The 9,563-nt window shown below is 34.0% G+C and overlaps 1 pseudogene; it reads right to left on the bottom strand.

Annotated features, from left to right (window-relative positions):
* Positions 1 to 794: 794 nt before the first annotated feature.
* On the bottom strand, positions 795 to 8,242 carry LOC111396891 (annotated as a pseudogene).
* Positions 8,243 to 9,563: the final 1,321 nt, after the last annotated feature.

Below are 9,563 nucleotides of genomic sequence, written 5' to 3'. Positions count from 1 at the left end.
TAACTTCACAGACCTTTTACGGTCAAATTTGACGTGGCTTGATTGTAGAAATCGAAACTTTTCACATGTTATGTCGGGCATGTCTAACTGCATCAAATTCCAAATTAAATTGAGCTTAAACTATAGGCTATTGACCAGACGAAACAGGTTATAACACCTCATCTAAATGATGGTTGTGAAACCAAAGCATGATTATTATAAAATAATTTTAAGAGAGTTTTACTCGTTGACGCGAGTATAAGCAATTTGGTTCAACAGTTTTTCGTCAAACAAATTTATTAGTATCTGGTTTACTTTTACTTTTCCACATCTTCTTAGATGGAATAGTTCCATAAATTTGAGGAAGTTTGGTATGTTTTGAGAGGATAAGAATGAGAAAGACTGCTAGATATCTGCATTGAACAATATAGTAAAGAAAAAGAAACTTGTATATCCAATATTGTTCATCGTCCATTCACGAGTTATTCCTAATTAGCGTAAAAATTAATCTATTTGTATATCTATCGTTTATACCTTTGTTGACAAATGATGTGGTGGCATACAGTTTCACCATTAATTTGAGTAATTAATGGTCGAACTGCATATCATCTCATTATTTGTCAAACTTCCTATCAACAAAGAAGTCCGTGTAGCAGGGTTGTTCGTGTAATATGTTTCACCTATCATTTTCAACCCTATCGAGTTCAACACATCAAAAATGCTATTCATTAGCTTCCTCTGTCCACTATACCTTCAAGGATTGAGCTTCCTTGATCAAAGAATCACTCAAAAACTATTATTATATCACATCACTCATATGAAGTAGCACGTTTGAAGCATACTTGACTTAAAGCAAACATCAGTCAGAGAAAAATCTCAATTTCTGCAGTACTACATGATTTTGCTCTGGCCAATACAACTAGTGATTGAGAAGGCCATGGAAAATAATAGTGAAAAATGCTGGAATATAATTAAAAAAGAGTCTCAAGCACCTTATTATTATTTCAATTTCTCGTTCCAGTCCCACCCTTGAATTCTACAGAGGAAATAAAGACTACTTATCAAGTGGCCCAAACGCTCCCCGCATATTTTGCTCATCAGACTGTGGATCTCCCAAATTGGTTTCAATATTTGATCTCAAGGGTTGATCCTTCAGGAACTTCCAGAATGAATCAGAATTTTCAAAAAATATGTAAAATATAAGGAGTGATGCCAAAAATAGTCCCAGGAGTAGTACATATATTTGCCACTCTGCATTCAAGAAGAAAACAAAAATTAGCCCGAGTTTCAGAGTCTTGAGGGGTAGAGGGGTTTGAGAGAGAAGAGAGACCTTTCCAATCAGCAGGAACACTTAGTTTAGTCACCATTGCTCCCCATTCAGTGGAACTGGTAATAATTACCCTGCAAAAAGTGCAAGGGAGCAAGTCTGGCTAAGCTTAAAAGAAACTCAGATCCAAACATGTTCAAACAGTTTATTTCAGTCCTACTTCTTAATTAAAAGACATTACGTAGTTTGACAATAAGACAGACTTTACTTTGCTAAATCCATCAATAAATATAATGCTGTTAAATTCTTTACAAACATATCAAGTTGTGCTATTTTTGGTCTACTTCTTCCTCTGCTGACCACTTCAACTGGGATCACATTGCAGCGTAAAATGATTTGAAAGACATTATTCTGTTAAGTTTTGAAGATTTCTTCATAGTCCTTCAGAAAAATAATTTCAAATTATACAGGGATGTAAAGTTAATATAATTTTTGCTAAAGGTCGAAGTCAAACTTTAGCTCCAGCTTGGAAGAATTTATAAAAAGTTTAATTTATAAACAAATAAAAATGGGTGGTGAATAGTATTTAAGGGTCTATTGAAATGTGTTGTTGAAGATAAGGTTTGACCATTAATGAATAATTTATAAATTTTGCCAAGCGGAGGCTTAATTTTAATCACACATTTAGTAGGACCCACAACTACTCCCCATTTATCCACCTATTTCTATGAATTCATGATTTCAACAACTTAAAATTTCTCTCAAACAAGCACTTAACAAGTAATAGCATTAGATTGCCCAAATATAATGCCTCATTGGACTAGTGTATTATTATGCATTTTTCAAAATTTTCATCATTAGTCTCTCAGCTGAAAACATGTTTCCAGTTATATCATTGGTTCAAAGTTTAGTATGTGAATGACAGCTTCAAGCCCCAAAATACAGAAAAAATAGAAATATTCGATTTCAAATCTTACCTTTCACTAGGGCAAAACTCCAAAGATGCGATATTAGAACCCAAGTGAAGCCTCCTGCTCCAGTGACGAACCTCCATTCTTTTCACTTCTACTACACATACATCCCCATCCTTGCTCCCTCTGTGTTAAAAGATTGTCAGGTTTCATTTGTAAGAATTACCAACTGAAATCAAACTATTGACCACTGGTATCAAAACTAGAAAAAAAAATTAATAATAATAATAATAATAATAATAAAAGAATATCAAATTCATCAAATCATTTTTACAATGGATGGTCATACTCAGTCCATAGAGCAGCTGGCATGGATATTTCTTAACACATAGAGCAGCTGGCATGGATTTTTCTTAACACTTTTGGATTGCCAATAGAGATGAAATTATACTTGAGATGCTCAATGTGTTGGCCTCAATGCTGTATTTTGCTTCTTTTTGTTAATATTTTAGTAGTTCAAAAGAAGATGCAGTGGGGATTATGAAAGTTGATTATCTCTAGTTCCTACTGGAGGAGAGATGTCGATCAACCAGGCTAGGGGCAGTAAAAAAAATGTATTGAAATCTAAAAGCAGAATGACGAATTAAAACAAGTGGTGTTGAGTTTTTTTAAAGGAGTGAAATTCTAAGAAAATGACTTTCTATATTAAACATTAAAATTGAAGACGTACAATATTGTTAAATGTAATGTATAATAATTATTTTATTAAATACTGATGTTGCGCTTCCTTCTATATTAATTTCTAATAATAAAACTTCATTAAGGTGAAAACTTTTGGAATATTATGGATTTCACAATAATATCCCCAGCTTCAAACATGAAAACTTATATTTCCCTTCTTACCAAAAGAAGTTCTTCAAGTAGAAGGAGATCATCTTTAATGCCAAATTGCAATTTTAACATCACTCTCTGAGGGCAATATATATGCTTAACATTAACAAAACTTAATTAGCTACCCTTCCAAATATATTTTTTAAAGGTCTAAATCATCGCATTCATAAATAAGGCTTCAGGCCTAGCAGCTTGTACTTTAAACAGAACAACACGAACTAAGATAAAAGGATAATGAAGACTACTCTTGATGAATTCTAATTTTCATCCTGTCAAAGCTGTGTCCCCTATCATAAACCTCTAGACATGTACCAGAATATTATTAACCAGAAAATAGTATCTGATCAAGTAGTACATGCAATTAGTTTAACACTGAACTGTTCATTAATCTTTGAGTGCCCACACTAGTCCAAGCTAGTAAATATTACATATAAGATATATTTTGATTGTAACAATGCCCACCATCAAAAGTCTTGGATCAGTGTTGCTTAATTCTTCTCCATCCCATGCAAACTTAGTTCTGTTTATTTTCATATTAATGTACTTCCACAAGGAAACTTCAGGAATTATATGCTTTCTGAACAAAATAATTCTTACAAAAATGAAATTTCAGGAGACCATGCACTTACTAAGCAAGATACTTTCCGTGCCAACTCATTGACATTATTGAAGCTGGCTTTTTAAGTAGCCTCTTGTGTCCATTTTTTTTCCACGAACTTATATCGCAAACACCAGTAAGCAATTTATTTCCTAAATTATAGACATAATCATATTTCAAGTTCAACTGTACAAGCTTTCAAGAGAACATAATTACAAAGTTGACTACGTCTTATGAAAACAGTCTGCAATACCTCTTTGAACAGTGCAAAATAAGAATGGCTTTGTCCCATCTTTGGAAAATCAACAAAGTTCAATTTTCTCATCCTGCAACAGAAAGTTGTGAACCAACAACCTAAAATGAGGGGGAAATGACATGCAGAACTCTATAATAGAATATAGCGTACTGAATTTCGAGCCAAAGTTGTTATTGGATCACCATTGTTTGTATTCCAAATTCTTGCAGAACCATCAGTTGATGTTGCGGCTAAAAACTCTAAATCCAAGCTGAATGGGAAGAAATATCAGGAAATAACCTTAAAAGTCTAAATCCAAAGTTCTTGAATAGATTGAGACCATTCAACAGCACCCAAGTGTGAAGAGTTTTCAAAAAAAGGAAAAATATTCAGTTTCTTTTCACCAGCACTTGGTACTTAATGTGTAAGCATTCCAATCTAGGTTGCAAACAATTCAATAAAATCATAAAAGGCAGAGCTCTTTCTTTCTTAGATTCCAGGGTGCACTTTTTGGCAGAAGTGCAGATAATTTTTTCCCTTGGGAACTTGATAAAATGAGTGAGTATATACATTAAAAAAAAAAAAAAAAAAACTAACTTGTTAAACACCTTCTGTTCTATTGATAAAATATATAAATAAATCTATTAACTTAGAGCATTCTACCTGAAGTCCATGTCTTGGAATGACTTGTGAGCTCTTGGTTCATCTAATATGACCTACATGCTTGGCCACTCAAATATTCTAAGATACCCATCCTTCAAGTTGAAAGAAGACAATCAGAACACCTATGTATGTTTTCCAAATTATCATATGTTCACCAACTCATAAACAGATGATATTAAATAGCTTACAACTCCACCAGTAGCAAATCTAGTTCCATCAACACTAAAAGCTAAGCGTTTTGCAGACCAACACTTCATAGAGGAGGTAGTTCTTTTGTCGTTAGTTTCACATAGTCTTCCCGGACATAAACCTCAAATAATCTACATAAAGTGAAATGTTATTGTAAGTCTACAATATCCAGAAAATGAAATGTCACAAAGTTGGGGAAAATAACAGCCAGTTAGCTATATTCTCGGCCTCCAAAACATTCAAAAGTCAACTTTAACTATTTACAGTAAGAAAATAATGAACAATCTATGCAATATCACAAAGTAAAACATGTTTAAGTTTGGGTAATTAGCACAAAACATCCCTACCTTTCGATGTTTTTGTGGAAAACGTCCCTACCTTTCATTTTTTGGTGGATTACACCCTTACCTTTACATTTTTTTGCGCAAAACGTCCTTCTGTCAACTCTCCGTTAAAATGCTCCGTTAAATCAAAAAGGTAATTAGCACAAAAGGTCCCTACCTTTCAAAATTATTGTGCAAAACGTCCCTACCTTTTATTTTTTAGCATAATTAGCAGAAAAGGTCCCTACCTTTCAATATTATTGTGCAAAACGTCCCTACCTTTCATTTTTAGCATTTTTACCCCTACCTTTCACCTTTCATTGCAAAAAGGTCATTTTCATCCATTTTTTCAATAAAATGACGATTTTACCCTCCTATTCAAATAAAACAAAAAGAAAAGATGAATTACCAACTGCAATAATAATCCTTAAATTTTTAAAAAATTACAAAAAATCATAAATTCTCAACCACCACCATTTTCACAACCTATCAAGCTACCAACTATAAATCCACATAATACCACCTTTCGGCCACCATGCCCACTGGACTCCACCATCGTAAATGTGGTTGTTTCGGACAGATTGGTGACCAATACTATAGAGGAGGATATTGGGGAGAGTGAGGCGACGCTGGTGGTGGTAGAGTCCTATGTGTTGTGGTCGAAAAGTGGTGCTATATGAATCTATAGGTGGTGGCTTGGTGGGGTTGTGAAAGTGGCGGTAGTGGAGAATTTAGAATTTATCTGTAATGTTTTGAAAGATTTAGAACTATGATTGCAATTAATTAATTATTTTTTTCTTTTCTTTTTGTTTTATTTCAATAGGAGGGTAAAATCGTCATTTTATTGAAAAAATGGATGAAAATGACCTTTTGCGCAATGAAAGGTGAAATGTAGGGGTAAAAATGCTAAAAATGAAAGGTAGGGACGTTTTGCACAATAATATTGAAAGGTAAGGACCTTTTCTGCTAATTATGCTAAAAAATAAAAGGTAGGGACGTTTTGCACAATAACTTTGAAAGGTAGGGACCTTTTATGCTAATTACCTTTTTGATTTAACGGATCATTTTAACAGAGAGTTGACAGAAGGACATTTTGCGCAAAAAAATGTAAAGGTAAGGGTATAATCCACCAAAAAATGAAAGGTAGGGACGTTTTCCACAAAAACATCGAAAGGTAGGGATGTTTTGTGCTAATTACCCTTTAAGTTTCAAACAGTACTTTTGACTGTCAAACCAGCCACTCCACCCAGATTTTCGGAGGTGGTAGAATTCATTAAAGAGAGAAGATATGGAGAAGAATTACCAGTAACCTAGTGGAAAGGGGATGGTGAGATTTGCAATTTTACATTTCAGCTCCATTATAAATTTTACCCAGGAGAAATGGTAAAAAAGGAAAAAACAAACATAAGTCTTGTTGGAGGCAAAATTTCTATATCAAGATAATAGTTTCATTTTTAAAATTCAGATATCAAGATCCATTCAAAACATGTTAAAATCATCTCACGCCATTCCTATAGCAATTGCATGTTCTCTATAATTTCCGACATCTACTAAGGGAATTAAAAATAATTTTTTAAGCAATGAGAAACTCAACTATTAAACCAAACGATAAGGCCCTAGAAGTCAGTCATAAACTCACTCAAGAGCCTATAAAAACCAGGGATGAAATGGTAAGACCCTCTGTCACAAAACCCACCTAGCACTTTACGCATCTTCGCACTTGCTCCTAGCTTTTGGGCAAGAGCAGAGACACAAGTGGCATGGAAGAAACCGAGGGCTTTAGCGGTTGACAATAAATGCCATGGTCGACTCCATTCCATAGGATGGAATGGTCGGCTCGGGGAGCTCCCCTTAACGCTTTCTCCCCTGAATCCCCCTCGGGGCTGAAAATCGTAGCTTTTGAAAAGGATGACCCCCTTAAGATAAGAACAACTTTTCGTGGATAGTAAGTTGCGGGTCCTATGAAGTGCGTGGATAAAAAAAATGTTTCACCAGCTTTAAAAAGAGTTGAGCTTTGCTAAACATGCTCAAAAATGAAAATAATGGACTGAGAAGAGAAATAGTGTCTTCTTTTTCCCTTTTATACAAGTATTTCAGATCAGTTTAAGCTTATAAACATGTGGAAAATTTCCTAAATTGCCATAGTTAAAGAATAGGCATTTTGAAATTAAAAATAGCCATCATATTTTCATATGTTATTCTGCATAAATGTCAAATTCAAAAGTCCATCAGATCGAACATAACTTAAATTTTTCAAAACATAATGAAACATCAAGGGTCCAGAGCTGAAAAAGGTAAATTCCATTTGCATGCTACAGGATAAAACAGTAAAACTTCTTCAGATGCCCTGATCATGTTGAACATTTTCTTCAGGCTTTGTTTACAATTTAGCCTACACAATCAATCTAATTAGTTTTTCAACCCATGCAGTACTTATAAACTATTAAATTCTCTTACGCTCTGTAAAGACGGACAATTTTCGTCAAATACTAGTTGCATAAGCAAGTGAGAGAAAATAAATGCTAACTTGCAGCCACCAGTGTCTGTAGAACAAACCACGTCGTCTCCACTTGGATGCACCGCAATGGTCACTGGATGAATCTCTTCTTCAAATTCATGCGTCGCCTACATATAGATACAAATAAACAACAAATTACTCACCAAATTACTTTCTACAGAGTAAATCTTAAATCAGTTCCTTAACATTTAATATCAAAAAGAATTACAAATAGCGTTAGAAATATTAAACAGTATTTCTCGAAAACTAGCAAATTACAAATATCAGTTTATGCGAAAAAGATTAATTCCAACATCAAATCATAATTTTTTTAGCACTAGAATAAATGAAATGTCGAATATAAATATTAACCTTTGGAGAGGGGGAGAGGGAAGTGGTCTTGGGATCAAAGGAGAAGATCTCGAGTGAAGACGGACTCGATTTCCCAAGCACCACCAAGTGCTCGCTTTCCGGCCGTCTGATCCACGTCGCACACGTCACTGTCCCTTTCCCCGACGCATCTCCACCGTCCATTATCTCCCAAATTGCGCAATATCAAATGTGTTCGTTTATGGTTGAAATTGGAAACTGTGTTGCTTCGTTTAGCGTGGAATTAAATTTTCTTTTGTATATGAAACGGGAAAGGGACTTCTATACATGGATGGGGGTCCGGTGGTGGGTCCCAAAAAAGGGCGCTAGCAATCTCCTAGTCTCCTACCGTGGGTCCCAAAAAAGGGAGCTAGCAATCTCCTAGTCTCCTACCGCACTGTATGCAATGGCACTTGACGTATCTACTTCTAATTTTGATAAATATGATAGGGGTAACAACAATGCTACGGTGACAGAATTTTTTTGATATAATGGATAATTGACACTCATATTGACAGGGGGTTCAATTCTTTTTTGGACTTTTTTAATTCACACGGGGTTCACATACTGTCAATCATTATGTCAAAAAAATTCTGACAAAGTAATTTAATTTTAGAGGAAATTGCGTAATTAATCCACGATGACAAGTTGGCTGGAAAACTTAAAAAGAAATAACTTGGTACTAACTCTTCATTATAGTTTTACAATCAAACCCAATGGCAAAAACAATTTGAATCTCTATTAAATCGCGGCATGTGATTTTAGGTGATTTCCGACTAATCCCCATTAATAAACCAACTCAAACACTTTCATGATTAGATTAGTGACCATGATGAAAAGGGTTGCTTTGCCTTTCCTTGCGCGAGAGAGACAAGTTGTCACAAAGCTTCATCAATCTTTTCAGGTGTTAGGATTGCTTGGACCCATTGCAATGAAGAAAAAGGACGTAGTCAAAATAGAAATGATTACGTGTGAAAAGTTGATTAAACCATATAACATCAATGTTCTTTTGACATGTCTAACTTCGTGAAGCTATAGTTGGCTTATTAATTTGGACTAAAGTTAAATATTTAAAATGAGGCTTGTTTTGATAAAGGTTATATGTAATAATTTAGCAAAGATTTAAATATTTTGTGTCATTTGACAATAATAAAGTTGCGGACTAACTTGTTCGTTCTTAAAGTTTGAAGTCCAACTTACGACTAAGTGAAATATGATAGAATTGTTGTAAAAGAATTATTTTGCATAATATTTTTTGTAAAAATTAAATGAAATAAATAAAAGGTATTAAAAAAATTATTGTTAAATTTACAAGTACTGCAAGCTGTGCAGCACATGTGAGGAATATGACAATAGATGGAACGGGCAAGTTGTCTGGTCAACGGTTTTTTTTTTTTTTGGTTTTAACTAAAGTAAAGAATACGCTCTAACAATTCTGCAAGAAGCAACTTATAAGAAATTATAAAAATTCATATTTTAATCTCAAATTATGATTTTAGTGACAGAAGTTGTCTATCTTTATCAAATTGTGAAAACTCACTTAATGTTTTAATTGTTATGAAACTTTGCATTTGTGTTCTTAATTCTTCACCTTATTTTTATCATTAATCATCGATTTAATAAATACATCTTGCTCTAATA

The sequence above is a fragment of the Olea europaea genome, chromosome 7, assembly GCF_002742605.1.
Source record: "Olea europaea var. sylvestris chromosome 7, O_europaea_v1, whole genome shotgun sequence".
Lineage (NCBI taxonomy): Eukaryota > Viridiplantae > Streptophyta > Magnoliopsida > Lamiales > Oleaceae > Olea > Olea europaea.
Note: the sequence above shows the minus strand (reverse complement) of the source record. Positions and strands in the feature narration are given on the sequence as shown.